At 36.2% G+C, this 27,967-nt stretch overlaps 1 protein-coding gene and 1 pseudogene across 1 annotated transcript in view; both read left to right on the plus strand.

The window, feature by feature from the left end:
- Positions 1–27,967, plus strand: part of LOC145271304 (uncharacterized) — a 285,483-nt gene that overhangs the window by 98,276 nt on the left and 159,240 nt on the right. The window lies entirely within an intron of this gene.
- Positions 19,472–19,699, plus strand: LOC145271791 (U2 spliceosomal RNA; annotated as a pseudogene).

The raw sequence follows: 27,967 nt of genomic DNA on the forward strand, positions 1-27,967 counted from the left end.
TACCTGCGAATTCTACCCAACACTTTAAAACTGATACATGCCAAAAGATCGGGGAATGCATGTAGCCTGCGCGTCTAGATTTTAGAAAGGAGCTCAACGCCCTCCATTGTTGGTATTGACAATAATATCTTTACAAAACTCAAACTCTACATCTTTTTCTTTCTTCATTGTCCTTACATTGATGTAAAGGAACTGGTTATCACATGAACATTCATTAACTCATATAAAGATCACATAAAAATGGATTATAGTAAAATGTCCTTACATTGAAGTAAAACAACTGGTTATCACATGAACGTTCATTAACTCGTATAAAGATCACATAAAAATGGATTATAGTAAAATGTCCTTACATTGAAGTAAAACAACTGGTTATCACATGAACGTTCATTAACTCATATAAAGATCGCATAAAAATGGACTATAGTAAAATTATTATATCATCATCAAAACCATGAAAATTACACGAATGTCTTAACTGTTCATTACCGGAATTATCATCACATCAGTTTACAATCCATTTCCTGCAAATCTTGTGATCCTAATAATACGACCACCTTAAAAACTCAAAGATGTCACACTGTTTCATTGGCATCATTGTTAATTATGTAATAACCCTGTTAGTCTGATTCGGAATAAGATTTAACATTGAAAAAGTAATTACCGCTAATAATATTTTATTGCAGTTGTTAATCCATGAGAAATGACCCAGCTAAAAATCACTCGCAAAAAATCGAGCTAAATTAACCGTTCTGATTTGTAGACTTCAATGTAAGCGTCACTTTCTAAAAGACTAAGTAATCGGTCTTGATAATATTTTCACATAAGAAAACAAACACATGAGACCACTGATACAAAATGGATTCGTTCGTTGAAAACCTCGACGTTGGAAACATTCCAAATATCATGAAAAAACTGTAAAGATTTCTCTTCTCTAAGATTGTGTTAATATTTACTAAAACCCAATTTAAAACAGCAAAAAACAAATGCAAGGAAGCTTTTACCTGTGAAATCAGAAAATCTTAAATTTAATAACAACCGAGAAACAGTCGAAAATGTGTTCCTTGTATTTGCAATTGTTATATTCGACTAAAAACTTAGAGTAACATCATCTGACGTCATTTTCTTCTTTATATGAAATCATCAGGCAGTCGTTATCTTGGTTGCAATATAAAGTCGATGTTCTTCAAGATTACAAAGACAATATGGTGTAAGAAACGATATTAAAAAGGCAAGACACTACACACCGAAACATAAAAAAACCATAACAAGTCAAGATGAAAACAAAATAGTACAGAACGATAAAATGAGTAGAAATGAACTCACCCAGCACGAAAAGTTAAACTTCGGCCAACGTGAACAAGTTGAAAAACTAAAAGAATTATTTTTATTCTATGAATTTAAAAATGAGTTTAAGATTTTAAAAACCAAACTCCTAAAAGTATTACGAACTCTTAAAAATCATGTGAATTTAAATAACTTTAATAATTATCAAATAGAAATTAAAATAATTGGAAAAAGGGCAAATACAATTTTTTGAAGTTCATACTTCAAAGAAATTCAAATGTAGTCAAATGTTACCTGATAAAAGTTTGTATGAGCTACTGCTACCCTCTTTCCTTCTCCATTCTTAAGCTTACTTTTCCCTGTAGTATTAATTCTTCTAATGTACTCACCTCCAAAAGACAGTCTGCTTTGTTTGTTGTCAACACACAGGGGCTGGGAGAGGAAAAGAGAAGCATTAGACGTGGGTGCTTTTATGGGAAAGAAGGCGAGACTAACCGCGAGAATTCCCGAGATTTGAGAGGAATAAAAGACCGAACTCAGATGGATAGACGACTGTGCTTTTGCTCAAGCAGTGAAAACGGTGAGAGGATAGAAATGTTCCTTCCGCAAACAAGTTCCAGCTCGAAGTGAGGCTGAAGGACCCAGCAGATTTCAAGCTATTTCGGCTTACAAATGGCAGGCAAAGCATTTGATATCCGTCTTATCCCTGAATTTCATGGCATCACACTGCATCCGAATGGTTGGAACAGGTGGAACTGGTGTGTGAAATGTGTGGGGTTGACAATATTGAGCGTGTTCTACCACTCAGGCTAAGAGGTGGCGCGCTGTATGTATACCGGAGATTGGTCATGGGTTAAGGGCATATTTGAAACAAAGTAAAACGAGCCCTATTCGTGGCTTTTGCCGGATCCTTTTGTGACATATGACAAGTTTGTCTCTCATAATTTGCGCCCTGGGGAAACTGTCGATGAATACCTGGGTGACCTGCGGGATCTTACACTGTTAATAGAAGAAACCCCCTCTGATCGATGGCTTAGTTGCGCTTTCGGGTCAGGACTTCCCATTTCTGTTAGCCAACAGTTGCGGTGATCTTTCAGAATGAAAGGGATGGCCCTGGAGCAGATTCTTGCGAGTAGCTGGGCTCTTATCACGGAGGAAGCATGAGTGGAGGAACCCGTCGCTGCAGCAATATGGAGACGCAGAATTCTTCCTCATGGATCAGTGGACCAAACTTCGACCATGACCAGCAGGATGCAGTTACCGCGCAGTGCCACAAGTGTGAAGATCCCAATCAATTTGCCAGAAACTGCCGACAGCCCGGGGCAAAGCAGGCTGGATGCTTCCAGGGATATACTGTTATCGATGCAAGAATCAAGAACATGTGGTATCAAGTTGTCCGGGAAACGAGGCAAGGGGCGAAAGGCCAGCACCACTTTCTCTTCACATAAACTAGAGGAGGTTATCCCCGTGATAAAGGTAAAGATCAACGAGCTAGATGGGATAGCGCTTGTGGGTTCCGGCAGCTCATCATCGGTTGTGAGTGGGTCTTTATGTCAACCCAAGATACGGAAGAATACCACAATTCTGACAGCAGGACGGAATTGTGTGTTAAGTCATGAGGTTGGCAGCATAACATTAATATTATCCAACAGGAAGTCTCTGAAGACTGACGTACTAGTGGTGGACAGCAAAGCATGGGGGTTTTATCTCCTTCTAGAGATGGACGTCATAAAGAAATTTGTCGGCTTGCATATTGATAAGGGAGGCAAGGCACATTTTGTTGGGGCAGCTTTTGCTTTGGGTGCGACCATTTAGTTGGCACAACCCGACTTTTGCGCGCAATTCAACCAACATACCAAAACCTGGACCGTGTCATGGAAGTGGTCTGGTGATCAGCCACCACAAATATTATACAATCGAGTGCCAGAGTATAACATTCCTGCAAAAGCCCACGGAGACGATGATGCTGAGCTACAGGCCTAGATTAATAATAAAAGGTATAACTGCATTGCAGCCGGAGGAGATTACTTCAAATTGGACAAGGTTTCATGTGTGTACTATCAATAAAATTGCCCATACGAAAAAGTCTGGTAACTTATGTGATTGTTTTCGAACAAAATAAGAGGAACAGAACCACAACTTTCGAATGTAGATGGAGGAAGCATAGACTGCATGTCTCATATTTAACAGTAATAAATGTGCTTTCAACAAAAAGTCAAATTCTTTGGTACTATCATCGTGCGGCTCATGTTAGGAAAGAAAAAAAAAGAGAAAATAAAAATTGCCGCTCTCTGATATTTATGGACTGAAAATCACGTTATCTTAGGAGAAAGGGGAGGGGGTATGCAAATGAGATGTGGTTGGGTCTCTCTATAAAAGAGCCGTCTTCATTATTGTGGGCGTCAGTATGGAAAGTGCAGAGAGAAGAGAACAGTTGGATTTGAGTTTAAGACTTTTGATCTGGGCTTGAGTTAAAAATAACGTTAAGCTGAAGTTGGTGGCAAGGCTGCAGAAGATCGAGGATGTAGCCATGTTAATACCAATGTATTTGGAAGAAAGTGCTCTAGCGGTCTATCTAGAAATGGGAGAGACGGATCAGACCATTGCTGAGAGCATTGAAAACCGGTTAAAGACCGCATTTTCCGAGATCGCGTTTGAGGTTTACAACAGGATTGGCTGGATATGGGAGACGCAACCTTGAGAAGACTGTAAAACTGGCGCTTGTAACTGGTTTCCCTAATCGCATCTCCATGGAACTGCAACGACTTTCTGATATTGAAACCTTGGAGATGGAGGAGATTCTAAGGCATGCTAGAGTTTTTGCGAAACAGCCCGATGATCTGGGGGCAGTCGCGGCTGCTGTGGCAAGCAGAAAGGAGCGACCAGTGATGAAACAAGGCCGTGGATTTACCGGTAAATGCTTTTGATGTCAAGGACCACACCTGATGAGAGACTGTAGGGGGCCACGGCTAGACATTATCTGTTTTGGGTGTGGCCAAGTAGGGCACATTAGCAGGAATTGCCCTTCGCTTCCGGGAAACGAGTAAAGGGGTGCTATTGCGCCAGTAGTCACCCCCTTTATACTGAACAGGCGTATGAGAGTTTGTTGCCACAGTTAGTGATCACAATCAATGGAAAGAGGGTTAGAGCTCTTGTTGATACTGGATGTACAACAACACTTATTACTACGAGCGTCGCCAACTCTTGGAATGGAACCAGCAACGTTAGAGCGGTGGATGGCAGAGAAGTGGAACGCTGTGGAGAGGCTGATGCGGAGATTGTAGTAAGGAATATGCCATTGCGACTAAGAGTGATCGTGCTGGATAGACTGGTTGCAGGAATTGATGTGATGCTGGGCCTGGACGCGATAGACCGATTGGGAGGAGCTACAATTGTTAAAGGCCAGGTGAAATTCGGCAATCAGAGTGCACCGGGAATAACAGGAAGTGTAACCAGGGATGATACCAACCAACCGTCGAAACCCCGGCCATGTCTGATTGAGGATGATGACTTTCGAGCCTGCTTCGATAGCGAAAAATGGATGGTAGAATGGCGATGGACCGCGGAGCCACCTGTATTGACGAATCGGGTCAGCTGCTACAAAAGCACACTGAAAGGAGCTGCGGAGCCGCAGTTTGAAAAAGAAGTTGAGAGATTGATAGATGAAAGAATATTGATGCCGTGGTCAGGGAAATTTGAAGGAATTTTGCCACTCATGGCTGTGGTCCAACCTATTAAGAAAGTTAGGCCAGTGTTGGATTTCCGTGAGCTGAACAAGTTTGTCGCTTGTCACACAAAGGACGGAATCGACGTGTGTGAAGAAGTCGTAAGGAAATGGAGGAGGATGAAACAGGCAACTAAAATTGTGGACCTGACGTCAGCCTGCCTCCAACTTCATTTGGATGAGAAATTGTGGAAATATCAATTGGTAGAGTACAAAGGTCAAGTTTATTGTCTGACCAGATTAAGATTTGGTCTGAACTCCGCACCAAAGATAATGACGGCAGTTCTTAAGACAGTGCTGGCCAAAGACGATGCAGTGAAGAGAGGCACCTGCTCTTACATCGACGATGTACTTTTGGACGAAACAGAGGTGACTGCGGAAAGGGTGAGAGAGCATATCAAAACATATGGACTGACGACAAAACCGCCTGAGTTACTGGAAAACGGAATGGCTTTGGGACTTCGACTATAGAACAATAAGGCAGGAAAATTGATGTTTGGGCGAGGAAATGAGATCCCTGAAACCAAGGTTGACCTAGCCAAGAGAGAGCTTTTCTCTATATGTGAAAAGCTGGTTGGCCACTACCTAATAGCTGGATGGCTGCGAACTCAATGCAGTTTTATTAAAAGGCAGACTGGGACAGACAGTCGGGAAGATGCAGTTGATCAAAAAGTGCTTCGCATGACACAAGAAGTCATTGGAGAAGTGAAAAATGGACCCTGTGAGAGGAGAATGGAATGTAAAGGAGGGGCATGAATGGACTGATGCTAGCAGTGTATCATTAGGGGTATTATTGGAAATAGAAGAAGTGGGTGTTGAAGATGCTGCTTGGCTACGCAAAAAGCATGATAGCGCCCATATCAATGTTGCAGAACTCGATGCTGTGATGAAAGGCATCAATCTGGCTCTAAAATGGGGGCTACAGATAGTGAACGTTAAAACAGACTCTGCAACAGTGGTGTCGTGGATTAAATCGGAGCTGTCTGGTGATAAGCGGATCAAAACCAAAGGAGCAGCGGAGAGGCTTATCAAGCGTAGACTTGGAGCGCTGGGAGACTTGGTTCGAGAATTTGAACTAAAGGTAACTATTACCTTAGTTCTGTCACAAAAAAATAAAGCAGATGGGCTGACAAGAGTCAAGAAAGCCTGGCTACACATGGAAAGAGACGGGGCTCCAGCATGTTGTGCAGTAGAGAATTTAAAAGACCTGCATAACCTGCATCATTTTGGAAAGGAACGGACCCTTTACCTGGCAAGAAAAGTAAACCCGCACGTCATAATGCAAGACGTCCAAAAGGTGGTGGAACAATGTAGGGAATGCCAATCAATCGACCTTGCACCGGAACTGCATGTTGAAGAGAATTGGCGGAGATTGGCCATTGACATCACACATTATCCACACGAACCGCATGTAACTATGATAGATTGTAGGCCTGGGAGAGTAGCGATATGGCGGAAAATCAAGGATGAAACAGCAGAAGAGGCACAGAGAGTTGTCAAGGAGGTTTTTATGGAAAGGGGGTCAGTAGAAGAGGTGTTGGTGGATAATGGTACGTCTTTCCGCTCGGAAGTTTTTAGAGACTTATGTGCGAAGTGGAATGTGGGGCTATATTTTAGAGCTGCATACCGTCCAAGTGGAAATGGGATTATAGAGAGGCACCATCGCACTATAAAAGCTGTGGCATCAAGGAGCCAGATTTCGCTCTAAGAAACAGTTTTTTGGTACAATATGACGCCGAAGGCTGGTCAATACGAAAATTCAGTGCAGCACCGGTATATTTTTTCTTATGAATGGCGACATCCATTGACTGTAACACAGAGAGAAGAACAGGCCTGCGTGGGCATCTCAGTTGGTGAAGAGGTGTGGGTGAAACCACCCAATTTTCGTTGCACGACTCGCTGGGGGAAAAGGTACAGTGACTGATGTACTCTCCAAAAACAAGGTAGCGATTGACGGAATGCGTCGTCACATTTTAGATATACGGAGAGTCTCCTTGCAATCAGAGGAAGGGGAGGTTGATGCTGATGTTGAAGTGTCTGAAGAAGAGCCTCTTCGACGATCGCACCGTGAACGGAGATGCCCAGCGTTGATGGCAGACTATGATACTAATTATTGATCTTAGAGATAAAGGGGGGCATGTGGTTAAAAGTAAACAACCTTACCTCATGCATCGTGCGGCTCGTGTTAGGAAAGAAAAAAAAGACAAAATAAAAATGGCCGACCCCCGGTATTTATGGACTGAAAATCACGTGATGTGACGAGAGGGGAAGGGGGTATGCATATGAGATGTGGTTAAGTCTCTCTATAAAAGAGTCGTCTTCTTTATTTTGGGCGCCAGTGTGGAAAGTGCAGAGAGAAGAGTACAGTTGGATTTGAGTTTGAGAATTTTGATCTGAGGTTGAGTTCAAATTTAACGTCACTATCTTCAACGAAAACGCAATGCACTCACATCCCCAAAATATGGAGACAATAAAATCACTCCCACCCACAATGAATGTAGCAGAGTTACAAAATGTACTAGAAACCATTACCTATACGACGTGTTTCATTTATAGGCGTTCGGGCCTCACAGCAAATCTCAGGGAACTCCTGAAAAAGGAGGCTGAATATGCGTGGGGCAGTAGTCAGCAGTAAATGATTTGATATCCAAGATACACATATCCAGGGAAATGGCAGAAACACTAGAGGACGACCTCCAATCCGTAGTGGAATGGGGACAAAAATGGTTGGTCACATTCAATGCTGTTAAGACTGAGCTTGTTTCCTTCAATAACTACAAGAAACCTTCTCTAGCACCAATAGCAATGGCCAAGAACACATTGCCTGAAAGTACTTCTTTTAAACTCCTCGGTCTAACGTTTACAGGGAATATGAACTGGAATAGATACATTGAGAGCATTGCCAAGGCTGCTGCAAGGAAGGTTGGCTCCCTCCACCGTGCTAGAAAACTACTTACGCCTGACAGTATCCTATACCTCTATAAGGCAACCATTCGCCCATGTATGGAGTACTGTTGTCACATCTGGGCTGGTGCATCTGCTGCTTGTCTCTCGCTCCTAGACAGGGTTCAAAAGAGAGTCGTCAACCTGATAGGTCCTGAACTGTCATCTAGGCTTCAACCTCTGTCCCATCGACGAGATGTTGCATCCCTCTGCCTGTTCTACAAATACTTTAATGGTAAATGCTCTGACGAACTGCAAACACTTGTACCTCCCCGACGTAACTACCCCCGACAAACCCGACAAGCTACTAAGTCTCATCCCTTTACAGTAGAGATCCCTAGGTGCAAGAAAGCCTTTTACTCCAATAGTTTCTTCCCCAGAACTGCGGGTCTTTGGAACTCCCTTCCGGGATTCTGCTTTCCCAACTGCAATGATATGCAGAAGTTCAAGTGTAATGTTAACAAACATCTTTCTACTCTTCTCCCTTCATAATTACCCCGCTATTTAAGTCCCTAATAGTAGCCCCCTGCTTCAAAGTGGCACTGTGCCTTGTTTGGGGTGAAAATTAAAAAAAAGAAAATATGCAAGGAAATGCTACTCTACGCCAATATCGAGCATGGTTTTTAGCTGTAGTATTCAGATGTGAAGGATTTCGCACATACATTTACGACTGCTCGTACGATATTGCAAATGACCACAAATTTTGGGGAAATTATCTGTCTAAAGAACCAAACCGCTGCACCTCCACAACTTCAACGAATGCTCTGAAAACTCCAGTAATAGGATATGATCATCAAATATCATGCAGGCAATATTGTTGAGAAATTAACGCAGGCCCAGCAAGTGACGGATACCAGAACCTTGCAGACGCAATAAATGCAAGCTTAGGATGAAAACCTGTTTTCTTGAATAATATAAATAACGAGATTGACAGAGAAATACAACCTTGAACGATATGTAAAGAACAACAGAAATCTACAACTGCCAAATCTCTCATGCCTCATGATATCTCAGTACGACCGTGGCAATTATTTAAAATACATTTTATCCGAAAACTAAAGGGATTTTCCAGTGATAAAGTTATCCATGTGACCAAGCAAATCTTTGCTTATCAACGAGTTTCAGAAACGCTTATCAACAACAATAAGGTACATTTTAGCTCTCACCGTTTCAAAGAATTGGCTAAAGAATGTGATTTTCAGCACATCACCTCTTCTCTCAGATTTCCAAAATCGAACAGCATAACAGAACGGTGCATACAGTGCGTAAAGACAGCTATGAAGAGTCATATTAGGCAAGCGAGATATAGACGGGAGTCTACTATATCTCTGATCTGTCCCATCTCTCGAAGAACTACTATACCAGCATAAACTGCTCGACAGTCTCCTCGCCAAATGCTTCAACAACAATACCCTGAAGAAGGTAATTAAGGATCGTCTACTTCAGTTGTTGCAGATAACCTAGCTCTACTAACACGCGAAAGATCTCATGGACATATATACAAGAAAACTAGTACGAGTAAAATACCAGAGTACAAGAAAAATACATTCCAGCGTTTGTCAGACAAACTGCAATGAAACAAGAAACTACAACAGGACAGGTTTCTAGTAGAAACGTAAAATATCTAAAGAAAGATGTTAGCAATTCCGATAAAATACAAACATTTTTTTATAAAACATATCCACGTCAAATTGCACCTTTACACATCATCCGCAGAACCTGCTAAACAATCCAACACACACACACACACGCACACACACACACACACACACACACACACACACACACATTGGTCAACAAAGCGTCAAACGAAAATAAGTCCAATAATAACGTACAAACCGGGGCAACAACTTGGTCAGGTCATGACATAAGACCTCCCCCAAATATGACATGTATGAAAAATTATTTATGGTAACATTCATTAGTTAACATTCTAGCGGAAGAGATATAGTATGACATGTTAGCCTTCTTTGGATATGAGTTATTTGCTCTTGAATAAAACGGGTGAGTATGCTTTTTGGATGCGTCCCTTGTACATGCTCTTGTGTTTTTTCTTGTACCCTTACTAACAAAAACTTTCACATGGTGGCGGCGGTGTGATTAAATAGATAAAAAGTGTACATAAAAGATCACGACTGACATAAACAGAGAACAGTTAGGTTGCTTTTATGTCTGGCAGTATTTTGTTTTTGGTCGTTTCAATGCGTTTAATAAAAATAAAGGACGCCATATTAAAAACTCGGTGAATAAAAGCATAAGTGACCTTTTCTTTTCAGGAATTTGTATTGTGCAAAATAATACAAGAAAACATCAAATTTGATAGAAACACGCTATTTTTTTCAAACAATAATTTAACTTGTACTTCTCCCCAAAGACAGGCAGGTTGACCATATTTTTTATTATCTGGAAAAAGGGGTTTAAGGCTGTATATCTCGTGGTCATTCAATCGATAGGTGCGATCTAGGGGCAACTGAGGATAAATATCGAGAACAAATAAAGCCATAGATAAACTTTCGATTGAACGTTTTTACTTGCAAAATTACGCGCCAAGGGAATCCGAGAACATCGGTGATTTTCTAAAGAGATGCAAGCTGCAGGCACAAAAATGCAAAAAAAAAAAAAAAAAAAAAAAAAAAAAAAAAAAAAAGACAAGCGTGAAATGGATAGCTAAATAAGCGACCATGTCATTGCTGGAACAAAATATCCGGAATTGCAAAAAAACAGCTACTTAGCAAAATCGAGACAAGATCTATGTAAGAATTTCCCAGTCTCGAGGCCTCAGTGAATTCCGAAGAAGACGGGCAAATTACAAGAGAAATGTGACAAATTAATGCAATTAATGACATAGCGATGAATACATGTAAAAAATATGGACGTATTTACAAGGTCTAAAAGAACAAACACTACATTCCGATATAGCACACTTATAATAAACGACATATATAAAAATAAATAATATTTATGTACAGAACGAAATACATAATGACTTTGATAAAATGTTTTTGTTAACTTTTGGCAATTATGGTGGACACAAGTGTGGAAGGTAATAATTTTACAATAATGTTTTATGCTAAACTCATCCCACACTCTAAAATTAGTTTGTCTCCCAAAGGTTTTCATTGTCTCCCAAAGGTTTTCATTGTGTCACAGCACCGTGTCATTTACATTCGCCACATTGGCTGTAATACTACCAAACAGGGAATCGGTGTATGAATTGGCAATTATGGTGGACACAAGTGTGAAAGGAAATACACTCGTTTTGCAAATATTCAGCAGATGTTTCCGGAATGTATACACTAAAATGGATAACCATGTCCTGTCGCGACGATGAAAGAATCTGCAGTGCTCAGGACTTACAACGGATCCAGTATCCCACAACATGGATCAGGGAGTTGTGGCGCAATTATTTCTCTGTAGTGACCTCACAACTATATACAATACTAGAACTAACCTCCCTCCAGGATTTGCAGCTTGTCACCCTACACTGCTCCATCCAAAGTATAAAGTTTGCCCCCACTACATTATGCAATACATACTCTTTCAATCGATACTCCAATCAACTCCAGGAAAAACCTGTGTCATTTTTACTTGTGTCATTTTTACCGGTGTCATTTTTCTCCTGCACTGCTATAACATATTTCCAGAATTTGCAGGTTCAATCCTTATAATAAGCGATAATAACAAAGAATAACTACAACAAAAAAACGAATTTCTATACGGTCATAGCTGATGTAACAAGAAATTACAATTTATTCAGTTTAAAATCCGTACCTGAAAAAGGTTAAATCGGCCTAAACTTTATGAACAGAACTAATAATAAAAATAGCCATAATAATCTCAATGAAATATCATTTGTTTTAGTGAATCTATTTTTTTAAATTATTCTCAATGGATTTGTTTTATTAACTTTAAAATCAATATTGTAAGAATATTAATATGTGAGTTGCGTTTGTGAAATGACGTTTAATTAAGAAGTTAAATCGTAACAAATTCGCAACAGATATTTTATAAATCAACCAATAAATTAAAACTTTATTTGAACTAAACTAAAACTATATCTTCTGACTTACTAATTGTTGGTTATGCAAGCATAATAAATAATTGTTATGTTTGGAAGTAAACGATTTTCCAGTCAGACAAAGTTTGAACGACGTAAATCATGTTAAATAAAGACATTTTAGGAAAGAGAAAAGAAGTGCCATTCGGACTTAATTTTAAAATGATTTTTTACCCATCAGTTAAAGGTAATCATTTTACAATAATTTTTTTTATGCCAAACTGATCTAATTGTCTTTAGTTTGTCTCTCCAATGTTTTCATTGTGTTTACAGGTAATCGCTTAAAAATAGAATCTCTTTTGTGGTGGTAGCTGAGGGTCGTAATCTACAAATTTATCTTACTTGTAAATGTGGATACAATTCTTTTTTTCTGATTTGGCACACATTTTTATGTGTTTTTTTTTAATTCAATTCTTTGTTAAATTCATGTTGATATTCCCATTTCTATATTTGACCATCTTCCATTTTGTTATCTATTCATGCACTTGTGTCATAATTAGGGCTATGACAACAGCATATTCTTTTCGTTGTTTATATTCTCAGGTATATATCTATTGATATCTTATATGTTTTTATGTAGAATGATGTGGTTTGGTTCTCGGTTGATTATTTGTGTCTGTGTCGGATATATACTCGAGACTAAAAACAATGGAAAGAATATGCTGTTGTCTTTGCTCTAGTCCTAACTAAATTCGGTAGAAATACTTTGCTATAAACCACCCTTGTTTATAAATATTATTTCCTGAGAATTTCAACACACACACATACGTCTGTTCTTTTATTTATATAGATTTTAATGGATAAAAAATAGAATATGACATGCAATGCATAACCCCCTTCCTTGAATTGTGTTTGTGACCTTTTTTTTTTTGTACATATTGCTATTAACACTAATATTAGCAACGAGAGAGAGAGAGAGAGAGAGAGAGAGAGAGAGAGAGAGAGAGAGAGAGAGAAAGAGAGAGATTTGTTTTAACTGATGCGCATGCGCGGTCTACTCCGTCTACTTCAATACAGTCTTACGGAAATGTCCTTCATCACAAAATACGCCATCGACCATTAGATAAATGTAAGTATAATTTTATTTCAATGAAAAAAAAAAAATCACAGCTGACGTACACGAGTGCTACTTCTCTAGCAAAATACGCATCGGCTCCGATGTTGTACGCAGTTCGACTTGGGGAGCAAGTAAACAATTTTTGCGTGTGTGGTCTAGTTTTTATTTATTTATTTTGGCTTGAACTTTGCGCTTTGTGAATTATTTTGTTATTATGATTTTTTCTTTTCTTTTTTTTTTGCATGGATATATATATATATATATATATATATATATATATATATATATATATATATGGCAAGTGAAGTGCGGGGTGCAATTTAATGTTGAGAAATTTACGCAGGCCCAGCAAGTGACGGATACCAGAACCTTGCAGACGCGATAAATGCAAGCTTAGGATGAAAACCTGTTTTCTTGAATAATATAAATAACGAGATTGGCAGAGAAATACAACCGTGAACGATATGTTAAGAACAACAGAAATCTACAACTGCCAAATCTCTCATGCCTCATGATATCTCAGTACGACCGTGGCAATTATTTAAAATACATTTTATCCGAAAACTAAAGGAATTTTCTAGTGAGAAAGTTATCCATGTGACCAAGCAAATCTTTGCTTATCAACGAGTTTCAGAAACGCTTATCAACAACAATAAGGTACATTTTAGCTCTCACCGTTTCAAAACAATTGCTAAAGAATGTGATTTTCAGCACATCACCTCTTCTCCCAGATTTCCAAAATCGAACGGCATAACAGAACGGTGCATACAGTGCGTAAAGACAGCTATGAAGAGTCATATTAGGCAACCGAGATATAGACGGGAGTTTACTATATCTCGGATCTGTCCCATCTCTCGGAGAACTACTATTCCAGCCTAAGCTGCTTGACAGTCTCCTCGCCAAATGCTTCAACAACAATACCCTGAAGAAGGTATATAAGGATCGTCTACTTCAGTTGTTGCAGATAACCTAGCTCTACTAACACGCAATAGATCTCATGGACATATATACAAGAAAACTAGTACGTGTAAAATACCAGAGTACAAGAAAAATACATTCCAGCATTTGTTAGACAAACTGCAATGAAACACGAAACTACAACAGGACAGGTTTCTAGTAGAAACGTAAAATATCTAAAGAAATATGTTAGCAATTCCGATAAAATACAAACATATCCACGTCAATTTGCACCTTTACACACCATCCGCAGAACCTGCTAAACCGTCCAACACACACACACACACACACACACACACACACACATTGGTCAACAAAGCGTCAAACGAAAGTAAGTCCAGTAATAACGCACCAACCCGGGCAACAACTTGGTCAGGTCATGTCATAAGACCTCCCCCAAATATGACATGTATGAAAAATTATTTATGGTAACATTCATTAGTTAACATTTTAGCGGAAGAGATATAGTATGCCATGTTAGCCTTCCTTTGATATGAGTTATTTGCTCTTGAATAAAACGGGTGCGCATGCTTTTTGGATGCGTCCCTTGTACATGCTCTTGTGTTTTTTCTTGTACCCTTACTAACAAAAACATGGTGGCGGCGGTGTGATTAAATAGATAAAAATGTACATAAAAGATCACGGTTGACATAAACAGAGAACAGTTAGGTTGCTTTTATGTCTGGCCGTATTTTGTTTTTGGTTGTTTCAAGCGCTTAATAAAAATAAAGGACGCCATATTAAAAACTCGGTGAATAAAAGCATAAGTGACCTTTTCTTTTTATGAATTTGTATTGTGTAAAACAATAGAAGAAAATATCAAATTTGATAGAAAAACTCAATTTTTGTCAAACAATAATTTAACTTGTAATTCTCCGTGAAATGTATCCCCTAAGACAGGCAATTCTATTTTTATAATCTAAGGATAGATATTGAGAACAAATAAAGCCACATATAAACTTTCGATTGAACGTTTTTACTTGCAAAATTACGCTCCAAGGGAATCCGAGAACATCGGTGATTTTCTAGAGAGATGCAAACTGCAGGCACGAAAATAAAAAAAGAAACAAAAAAAAAAAAGACAAGCGTGGAATGGATAACTAAATAAGCGACCATATCATTGCTGGAACAATTGCAAAAACAGCTTCGTAGAAAAATCGAGCCAAGATCTATGCCAGAATTTCCCAGTCTCGAGGCCTCAGTGAATTCCGAAGAAGACGGGCAAATTACAAGAGAAATGTGACAAATTAATGCAATTAATGACATAGCGATGAATACATGTAGAAAATATGGACGTATTTACAAGGTCTAAAAGAACAAACACTTCATTCCGATATAGCACACTTATAATAAACGACATATATATATATAAAAATAAATAATATTTATGTACAGAACGAAATACATAATGACTTTGATAAAATGTTTTCGTTAACTTTTGGCAATTATGGTGGACACAAGTGTGGAAGGTAATCATTTTACAATAAATGTTTTATGCTAAACTCATCTCACACTCTAAAATTAGTTTGTCTCCCAAAGGTTTTCATTGTCTCCCAAAGGTTTTCATTGTGTCACAGCACAGTGTCATTTACATTCGCCACATTGGCTGTAATACTACCAAACAGGAAATCGGTGCATGAATTGGCAATTATGGTGGACTCAAGTGTGAAAGGAACTTTTTTTTTTTTTTTTTTTACACAGTGATCACCACTTATCAAGGCCCGGAAGCCACTCAGGGATAAGGGTTATTGCAAGTACATCACGTTAGTGAGGAGATTTTATGAAGTGTTTAAATAGGGGGGCGGTTCATTAGGAATTTGTTAACATTAGACTTGAAGACATCCAAGTTGTAGTCCGGAGGGAAGCAGGCAGACGGAACAGAGTTCCACAGGCGTGCAGTTCTAAGAAAGAAGCTTTGCTCATGAAATTTGCGTTTTGATTTAGGCACAGACACAGAGTGGGGGAAATTTTTCACAGTGGATTCAGCTAGACGGGTGTTTTTCGTGAAAGTTTGGCGAGGGGGGGCCAGGGATTGGAGTTAAGACGAGCACCTGCCATGAAAATAACGATAAAACAAGGATAGGCTCGCAACGTCTCTTCTACACTCTTTTTGCAAATATTCAGCAGATGTTTCCGGAATGTATAGATCAAAATGGATAACCATGTCCTGTCGCGACGATGAAAGAATCTGCAATGCTCAGGACTCACAAGGGATCCAGTATCCCCATGGATCAGTATGGGTTCAATGCGCCAACCAGGGAGTTGTGGTGCAATTATTTCTCTGTAGTGACCTCACAACTATATACAATACTAGAACTAACCTCCCTCCAGGATTTGCAGCTTGTCACCCTACACTGCTCCATCCAAAGTATAAAGTTTGCCCCCACTACATTATGCAATACATACTCTTTCAATCGATACTCCAATCAACTCCAGGAAAAACCTGTGTCATTTTTACTTGTGTTATTTTTACCGGTGTCATTTTTCTCCTGCACTGCTATAACATATTTCCAGAATTTACAGGTTCAATCCTTATAACAAGCGATAATAACAAAGAATAACAAAAAAAAAACGAATTTCTATACGGTCATAGCTGATGTAACAAGAAATTACAATTTATTCAGTTTAAAATCCGTACCTGAAAAAGGTTGTAGGTTAAATCGGCCTAAACTTTATGAACAGAACTAATAATAAAAATAGCCATAATAATCTCAATGAAATATCATTTGTTTTAGTGAATCTAGTTTTTTAAATTATTCTCAATGGATTTGTTTTATTAATTTTAAAATCAATATTGTAAGAATATTAATATGTGAGTTGCGTTTGTGAAATGACGTTTAATTAAGAAGTTAATTAGTAACAAATTCGCAACAGATTTTTTATAAATCAACCAATAAATTAAAACTTTATTTGAACTAAACAAAAACTATATCTTCTGACTTACTAATTGTTGGTTATGCAAGCATAATAAATAAAGAAGTGCCATACGGACTTAATTTTAAAATGATTTTTTACCCATCAGTTAAAGGTAATCATTTTACAATAATTTTTTTTATGCCAAACTGATCTAATTGTCTTTAGTTTGTCTCTCCAATGTTTTCATTTTGTTTACAGGTAATCGCTTAAAAATAGAATCTCTTTTCTGGTGGTAGCTGAGGGTCGTAATCTACAAATTTATCTTACTTGTAAATGTAGATACAATTCTTTTTTTCTGATTTGGCACACATTTTTATGTGTTTTTTTTTAAATTTAATTCTTTGTTAAATTCATGTTGATATTCCCATTTCTATATTTGACCATCTTCCATTTTGTTATCTATTCATGCACTTGTGTCATAATTAGGGCTATGACAACAGCATATTATTTTCCTTGTTTATATTCTCAGGTATATATCTATTGATATCTTATATGTTTTTATGTAGAATGATGTGGTTTGGTTCTCGGTTGATTATTTGTGTCTGTGTCGGATATATACTCGAGAGTAAAAACAATGGAAAGAATATGCTGTTGTCCTAGCTCTAGTCATAACTAAATTCGGTAGAAATACTTTGCTATAAACCACCCTTGTGCATAAATATTATTTCCTGAGAATTTCAACACACACACACGTCTGCTCTTTTATTTATATAGATTTTAATGGATAAAAAATAGAATATGACATGCAATATTGCATAACCCCTTTCCTTGAATTGTGTTTGTGGCCGTTTTTTTGTACATATTGCTATTAACACTAATATTAGCAACGAGAGAGAGAGAGAGAGAGAGAGAGAGAGAGAGAGAGAGAGAGAGAGAGAGAGATTTGTTTTAACTGATGCGCATGCGCGGTCTACTCCGTCTACTTCAATACAGTCTTACGGAAATGTCCTTCATCACAAAATACGCCATCGACCATTAGATAAATGTAAGTATAATTTTATTTCAATGAAAAAAAAAATCACAGCTGACGTACACGAGTGCTACTACGCATCGGCTCCGATGTTGTACGCAGTTCGACTTGGGGAGCAAGTAAACAATTTTTGCGTGTGTGGTCTAGTTTTTATTTATTTTGGCTTGAACTTTGCGCTTTGTGAATTAATTTGTTATTGTGATTTTTTCTTTTCTTTTTTTTGCATATATATATATATATATATATATATATATATATATATATGGCAAGTGCGGGGGGGGCGTTTTTTAGAACGAAGTTTAGTAGCGTATCTCGATCATTCGATCAACATTTCACCCATCAGCCATGTCATATTTTATTATTTCTCCATAAAACTATAAAAATTTTGTGCAAATAAAAAAATATCTTTTGGCTTGATATTCATCGAAGAAACCGACCGTTTTGCAATGGTGTATTTAAATTAATTCGGTTTTAATTTACTGCGAACCTGCTTTTCCGGCTGACATTTTAATTTTGGACGGCAGTAGTGCAGTGAGTGCACTTATTAATCCGCGCTGAAGTAATAATGTTATTATTTAGAAAGCCATTCTTAACATGTGGGAGGGGATGGTGTTTTGTACATATTCTGTACTTTAACCTTACAATTTATTAAAACCAGATATCATAAAACTTTAATTAGACTTGAAAATACTATTTAAAAAATAGCGCAGATCAATACGTGCATTTTGGCATCGTTTTTTTGACGTCCACCCGTGAAAGTCATCCCGTTTAATTAAAACATTCCATAATCCATAATCGTTTCTTTCTTGAATTGAATGTGTCAAACAAAAGGTAAGTATTACTTGAATTGAATTGCTTTTATGTTGTTTTTTTCATACAAGGCACGTCCGAAGCGGCAGATTTTCTGTTTAGTTGTACAAATAGCCTCCAACCCTGTTATAAAAATAAATAAATAAATAAAGGGACACGCTGGAGTCGTCACCGATAAATTTCCATAAGTTTATTTTCGTATAATTTAGTTTAACAAATCAAAGGATTAAATGTGTTTAATTATTTAAAAACTGTCATTGTATAATTAAAAATTTAAAACTTTTATTGTATAATTAAAAATTTAAACGTTAAACAATACAAATAATACGTTAACAAATAAAAAGGAAATGAAAAATGCAGTTTTACAATGATTAAATGTGTTTTATTTTATAATAATTTTTATTTTATTTTATGATTTAACCTTTAAAACATTGAACAATACAAATAAGATTTTGGTTTGATTTTAAATTTTATATTGTTCTCCAATATGCATATGATGATGCGCGAAACACTTCTTCCTTGTTCCTGCATCTCCACAAGAATTCAATATTTAACTTCAACTTTCATTATTTCTTTTCGAGAACAAAACGAACATTTTATTTATATTGTTCATTGTTTTTATTTTTAAATTATAAAATAAAACACAGTTAATCAGTTTGATTTTTCTTTTTTGTTAAACAACGTGGTTAATTTTAATTAAATTTTTATCATAAGATTACATTTTCAATAATCACGTAAATATAAACAAAATCTGTTTCTTGGCCTTTTGGTCAAGATCAAAGTGTAGTATCTGTTCTTCAGATGCTGCACTTCCATTTCTTGTTCTCTTTCAGTGGAGTATCAGTCCTTCACGACTGAGACAATTTTTTTTTATTTTTGTACCTTTCCTCCACGTTAAAAAACGACCCTGGTGTCTAACTCTGTCCCGTGGGAAGACATAGTAAATAGGTACAATATATACACCGGTGTCCATCCAACGTGTCCCTTTTTTTTTATAACAGGCTTGAAATCTATTTGTACAACTAAACGGCAAATATGCCTCCGAAGCATTATGCTTCCCTTTTTAATGTAGAAATTAGTCAATGTGTCGAGTTTGCATGTAAAAAAAAAACACAAAAAACAAAATAAACAACAAAACACATGCAAAAAAACAAAAAAAATAAAAATAAATAAACAACAACAACAAAAAAACCCGGTCATTTTAGACATTCGGCTCAAATTAATTCTTTTAAATATTTATTCTTTTGTTTTGTTTTCTTTCTTTGTTTACAGGTTCATAAGGGGCAATTGTAACTTTAAATCTTTGAAAATACGTACCTTCAGTTTAAATCTAATGGGTTATATACATAAAAAAAACAGTTTTGGAGATTTTATGCAGTTGTAATCTTCCATCTGCAGCGCAGTTACATAAAAATGTCAATAAATAAATAAATTACATTATTTAAAAGAAAATTTTTAATATTTATAACGAAATAATTTTTCATAAATGATACAATAGTACTCATTAAAAAATATCTACAACAAATCATAATTCAAGACTCAGACTGGGATAAATGTGTAGTATCCTTGTTTGTCACCAGTCAGAGGAGGAGGAATGCTTTTCTACTAAATGGATGTGAGGTTAGTCGGATATCCCATTAAAAACAACCTTATATCTAACGTATCTCTTATTATTAGGCACAAGACCGTTTTTAATGTGGGGTAAAAACGAGCTCCCCTAAAAGTAGGCAAAAAGAGAGCACTCTGGTTACTAAAAATAATAATTGTCCCAGTATAGAGGGTTTCCCTTCCATTGATTGGTACAAATTATCTTAATTGCAGCATCTGCAGAACAGATACTACACTTTGATCCCGGACCGAAGACCAAGAACAACAGAAAAAGGCAAGTTATTTTCACATAACGTTTGTATTTTAGTTTATGTCAAAATCTTATTCAACAATATAAACTGTTTTGTAATAAGAAAATTATAAATTAAATATTTTATGGCTTATAAAACAGGTTAATAGTTTCTTTTATTAATATGATATAGCAGATGAAAACTTTATATGATTTTTTTAGATCGCACAATTTATCTTCAAATATTTATAGATTTATTTGTAGAAAAATTCAATCACGCATGATATGTGTCAGTACTAATCAGTTAATGAAGGTCAACGAAATTTGTCGATTCATATATTTTTATTTTTTGATGGTCAACCAAATTTGTCCATTCATATATTTTTATTTTTTGATGGTCAACCAAATTTGTACATTCATATATTTTTATTTTTTGATGGTCAACGAAATTTGTCCATTCATATATTTTTATTTATTGATGGTCAACCAAATTTGTCCATTCATATATTTTTATTTATTGATGGTCAACCAAATTTGTCCATTCATATATTTTTATTTATTGATGGTCAACCAAATTTGTCCATTCATATATTTTTATTTATTGATGATCAACCAAATTTGTCCATTCATATATTTTTATTTATTGATGGTCAACCAAATTTGTCCATTCATATATTTTTATTTATTGATGGTCAACCAAATTTGTCCATTCATATATTTTTATTTATTGATGGTCAACCAAATTTGTACATTCTCTTTTTCCCTCGAGTAAAAATAATAAAAGAGCAATGTAATTGAACTGCCAAATTTATTAACTCAGTTCGAAAATATTAGTTAAAAACTGTTTTAATTATAAACATATATTTGTTTTTAATAGTATTCGAAATAATTTATTACTATTGCAAATTTATTACTTTTGTAAACTACAAAAAATATATATAAATTATTAACAAACGAAAGTTAGGATATTTTGGGTTAGGTTTTGTAGATTTATCCTCAATAATATCTGGAAATAGGAAATTCATGTAATTAATAAATAATTATTGCAACAAATGTCCACATTCTTTTTTAAATTAAACAATAATTAATTTTGAACTTCTTTACCGAATTGTACATAACTAAAATGTTATCTTATATTACCAACACTGAAACCCAACACTGATGTGATCGTTTCAAACATATTTGCCCATTTACTTGCTCAACAACTGAATTATTATTTAGTTGGCAAAGAACATGTATAAAATATTTTTATTTAAATGTTTCTATTTCTTTTATATTTGCAAGAACTTAAATAAAAATCAAATGTATTATTGACTGTGAATGGATTTCCATTACTTTATGTTTTTATGATATTTTTTTCTTATTTTCAGAATTCACTCATAAGAAGAACAAGTATGTTTGGATTTGAAATAATCAAGATTGGCTTGGTAAATTGATAAATGGAAGGAAACTATACAAATGCATTACGGAAAAATATTTTGAATTTTTTTTGTAAATTATCAAGAGTGTAATGCGTAAAACGAGAGAAGTCTTTGTAAACTATACAAATCGTTTTTCTCGTGGGATTTTGTGATTTTATAATGAAAAAGATTTTCTAATCAAATACATATACATTTCTCCAGTTTTTATCTTCTGTTACACGGATCCCACGTCTGATATATATATATATATATATATATATTACAGTTAAAACTGGTAATGTGTTCCTGAAACATGACAAAATTCGCAATGACAAGATTCAATTACTTTGAAAAGTTCAATGTTAAAATAATTGAAACAAATTTGTGAATGTTTACTAATTCATACCTTTTTGCACAACAGAATAATATGAAAATAGAAAGAAAAAAATCTCACATATTTTGACTTAAAAAATGAACTATAAATCTTATACTGGAGATAGACCATATAGTTGTGAAGTATGTGGCTCTTCTTTTACAAGGAAAAACCATCTGTTGGAACATATGCGAAAACATACTGGTCAGAAAACATATACTTGTGAAATATGTGGTAACGCTTTTACAAGGGAACAATTTATGTTGATACATATGCGAACACATACTGGAGAGAAACCATATACTTGTGAAATATGCGGCTCTTCTTTTACACAGAAACCTAATATGTTGACACATGTGCAAACACATACTGGAGAGAAACCATATTCTTGTGAAATATGTGGTATTTCTTTTACAAGGAAACAAACTATGCTGCGACATGTACAAATGCATACTGGAGAGAAGCCATATTCTTGTGAACTGTGTGGTTATTCTTTTACACTGAAACAAAGTGTGGTTCGACATATGCGAACACATACTGGAGAGAAACCCTTTTCCTGTGAAGTATGTGGGTATAGCTCTATAATAAAACAAAATATGTTACAACATATGCGAATGCATACTGGAGATAAACCATATTCTTGTGAAGTATGTGGCTCTTCTTTTGCTGGGAAGCAAGATCTGTTGCGACATATACGAACACATACTGGAGAGAAACCATATTGCTGTGAAATATGTGGCTCTACTTTTACACAAAAACCTAATATGCTGCAACATATGAAAACGCATACTGGAGAGAAAATATATTCTTGTGAAATATGTGGTTCTTCTTTTACGATGAGACAAAATATGTTGGTACATATGAGGACACACACTGGAGAGAAACCATATACTTGTGAAGTATGTGGTTCTTCCTTTACACAGAAACACAGTATGTTGCGGCATATGCGGAGGCATACTGGAGAGAAACAATGCCAACATTCCAAAAACAACGGAAACCAGAGGCAAAAGACAAAATACCACGCTGGAAACAAAAGATCCAAAACCAGCTAAACCTGTGCCGAAGGGAATTGTCCCAGATTAAACAATTCCTAGCCGCCCCTGCTGTACAGGGACGACTGAAGAACATCATCGGCAAACTCAGCAGGAAATATGGTACAAAAGCAGGACAGCTACAAAACGTAGCTAGAGAATTAGAAGGAAAAATTCCAGCACTTTCCAAACGCATTAAGAAAAGAGAAAGCAAGAATAGGGCAAAGCATGAAAACAAAATATTTAAGCAGAATGCTCGGTTATTTTACCGTAACCTAATAAGGGAAATTATCACGGTGAATAACCCGCCCAAAATGCAAGAGCTGGAGGATTATTGGAGGCCTATCTTTGAGAACGAGATCACCTATAACAAAGAGGCTCAATGGACCCATACCATTGAGAGGAGCCTAGAAAATAAGCCAGAGATGCCGGAGCCAAAAATAACAGCTGACACTATAAAAACGAAGCTAAATGGCGTCTCAAATTACAAAAAGCCTGGCATAGACAATCTCCCCAATTTCTGGCTGAAACAACTAACATCATTACATAGGCATTATAGCAGTTGTTTCAACAGAATATTGAGCGGTGAAGAAACCACACCAGAATGGCTATTAAGAGGAGATACAACCCTCATAGCAAAGACAAAAGAAACGCAACGCCCTAATAAATACAGGCCCATTTGCTGTCTCACTACCACCTACAAACTCTTCACTGGCCTTGTTGCGGACAGTATATACCAACACCTCTCCTGCGCCACATATCTTGAAAAAGAACAAGCAGGCTGTAGGACGGACTGTCTAGGTACCAAAGACCAGCTCTTAACAAATAAAACCATCTTGGAAAACTGTAGGAAGAGACAGCGAAATTTAAGTATGGCTTGGATTGATTATCAGAAGGCTTATGACAGTGTACCACACACGTGGCTTCTACGCTGTCTAGAGCTATATAAGATACACCCGATAATCAAACAGGCAATAGCTACACAAATGAAAATGTGGCAAACAAACATGACATTAAGCCACACAAAAGGAAATATAAGGGTCACGGACGTAAACATCAGGCGAGGAATCTTCCAAGGAGATAGTTTATCCCCTTTACTCTTCTGCTTGGCAATAGATCCGTTAAGCAAACTTTTAAACAAAAACAAATGTGCTTACAATCTAAGCCAGGACCGCCGACAAGACCCAAACAAACGAATTAAACACCTGCTCTTCATGGATGACCTCAAGCTGTATGCCAGTTCTGATGCCGACTTAAATGAACTCTTGCAAGTCGTACATAACTTCTCCAGAGATATTGGCATGAAATTTGGACTGGACAAATGTGCCAAGTGCTCCATCAAATCTGGGAAAAAGATCGAAACTGAAAATATACAGCTTGATGAATATACCACGATACCTAGAAGGGCAGGAAGGATACAAATACCTTGGCATAGAAGAGAATGATACCATCCAGCATGCCAAGATGAGAAACAAAATTGGAAGTAAGATATGCAAAACAGAACTCACAGCCAGAAACAAAATAACTGCCATTAACCAACTAGCCATGCCAGTGGTAACATACAGTTTTGGTATTGTCGACTGGCCACAAAAAGACATAAATAGACTAGACACTAAGACACGTAAAATGCTGACAATGTATAAAGTAATATACAGAAACCAGTGTCTGTCTAGAATGTATCTGCCCAGATGGAAAGGAGGTATGGGGCTCTCGGAGATTGACCATCAACATCGTGCAAGTATTGTGAGCACCGGACAATATCTGATAAGCTCTAAAAACCCAACTCTCAAGATGGTACACCAACATCAGGAATCAAGAGCCAGTAGAACAACATCCATCACAAAACTGGGCAAACATTTTGGGGAAGACTGTCTTACAAGTGAGACAGGAACAGAAAAGATACCTGCGACTGAAATAGCCAGAAAAAGTCGCCAGAAATACACTAAAGCTTTCCATGACAAGAAGGTTGAAGAATGGGCCAACCAACAACGGGCCAAGTATTTTCTGGACGAATATAACCAAGACTATATTGATAAGGAAGGGTCTATAAGCTGGCTAAAGGATGGATCGCTCCACTATGACCAGGAGAAGTTTATAATAGCTGCCCAAGATCAAGGCTTGATGACCAATGCGTTTAAAAAAATGAGTGGTCTCAGCAAAGACAACAAATGCAGGTTCTGCCACACAGAAGTAGAGAGTGTGAGCTACCTGATTTCTAGCTGTAAGGTTCTGCTAGGGGACAGCTACTATACAATGCGACACAATGAAGTATGCAAATATCTCCACTGGACGATCTGCAATAAGTTAAATATCGAATGCAGTAAGAAGTCATGGGAACATATACCTGAAAGAACAGTCGGAAACAAGTCATATACCATCCACTATGACTATGCAATCCCTACAGCCACATACCTAGAAAACGGAGCTATAAAACCCGACATTGTAATATGGGACAAGAAGGAGAAGGAGGCAACTTTGGTGGAAGTTAGTGTCCCGAATGATGCTGGGTTAAACAGAGCTGAGAGGGAAAAGATTACTAAATACCAGGGTCTTATGTATGACATGAAAAGAAACTGGAACCTTAAGAAGATATCTATCATTCCAGGAAGTATAGGAGCAATCGGACTTATGAAAAAGAACTTTACAAACTATCTTACAAATATACCAGGTAAACCAAGTGCAAAGGAGATTCAAACAATTGCACTTAAAGGGACGGTTAGAATCTTAAAAAGATCTCTCGGTTGGAGTGTCTAAAATAGCAGGTGTATGTTTGGCATCTGGTAGGATGCCCCATCCCTCATCCCTGGCTTAAACAAAATGATAAGAAAAATGAAAAAAAAGAGAGAAACAATATTCTTGTGAAGTATGTGGTTCTTGTTTTTCAATAGAACAAACTATGTTGCAACATATGCAAACACATACCAGAGAGAAGACTTGATGACCAATGTCTTCCTGAAAAGAGTGGTCTCAGCAATGTCAGCAAATGCAGGTTATGCTACAAAGAACTAGAAAGTGTGCGTCACCTAACATCTGACTGGCTACTATACAATGCAGCATAATAATGTGTGTAAATACTGATTAATTTGTAAAAAGTTTAACCTGTGAACAGAAGCAACATATAGTAGAAATAACAGTTGAAAATAAGTAATACACAATCGAGAATTACTATGTAATGCCTACAGCTACGTACCCTGATCATAGAGCCAGGAACACTGATATAATCATGTAGGAAAAGGTGAAAGAATCAACCTTACTCAAAGTATGTCTCTGATGCTGAGTTAATCAGAATTTAAATGGTAATTATAACAAAATAATAAGGTCTTATTTAAAACAATAAAAGAGATTATATGAGAAATTGGATTCATGTAAAAGAATTTTCAGAAAATTACTGAAAAATATTCCTGATGAAGCAAGTGCAATGGAAATTCAAGTAATTGCACTGAATGGAACGGTCAGAATTTTAAAAAGATCTCTTGGTTGGAATATATAAAATAGTGGGTGAATGTTTGGCATCCTCAGCTTGATAAGAAAGTAAAGATAGGAACGATATTTTTATAAAGTATTTTATGATGAAACAATGCAACATATGCAATCATACTAGATAAAAATCAAATGCCTACTAGACATTATCCGCCAAGCGATGTTACATCAAGTAACAGCACGAAATTGGATGAAATCCACCAAACAATGAATTCTAGTCCTGTTATTTAATGAAGAGACGGCAAGAAATCAATACTATGAAATATTTAAATCGTTAATTGGCGAGAGGAAAAGTATGGTTGCAACTTATTGACTAACTTAATGTTTGAAATGTAAGGAAAACTTTAATGGAATATTCAAATGTAGAGATCAAGAGTTGGCCACAATGAAAGGGACGTTTTGATTTACGAGAATTCTGAAGTAAAATGAAAAGCCCAAGAGAAAATCATAGAATAAGCTAGCTTATTAAATTTAGATTTTTCAACGAAATCCAATATGTGGCATGCAAACGTATACTGTAAACAAACACATCCTTGTAAAATATATTATTTTTAATTCTTAAAAATATACAGTATGTTTAAACACACAGGAAAACATATTTCATAAAAATTGTAAACTATATCATTTTTAATTATTACAATTATACAGTATGTTTAAACACACAGGAAAACATTGCATAAAAATTGTAAACTATATAATTTTAATTATTACAAACATACAGTATGTTTAAACACACAGGAAAACATTGCATAAAAATTGTAAATAATAGAATTGTTAATTATTACAAATATACAATATGTTTAAACACACAGGAAAACATTGCATAAAAATTGTAACCTATATAATTTTTAGTTATTACAAATATACAGTATGTATGAACACACAAGAAAACATATTGCATAAAAATTGTAAACTATATAATTTTTAATTATTACAAATATACAGTATGTTTAAACACACAGGAAAACATTGCATGAAATTGTAAACTATATAATTGTTAATTATTACAAATATACAATATATTTAAACCCAAAGGAAAACATATTGCATGAAAATTGTAAAAGAAAATGATGTTCACGAGAAATCTTGTCCTAAAAATATTTTTTTATAATTAATGAGATTACA

This window comes from Euprymna scolopes, chromosome 46 (genome assembly GCF_053919585.1).
Source record: "Euprymna scolopes isolate OS-2025 chromosome 46, ASM5391958v1, whole genome shotgun sequence".
Taxonomy (NCBI): Eukaryota; Metazoa; Mollusca; class Cephalopoda; order Sepiida; family Sepiolidae; genus Euprymna; species Euprymna scolopes.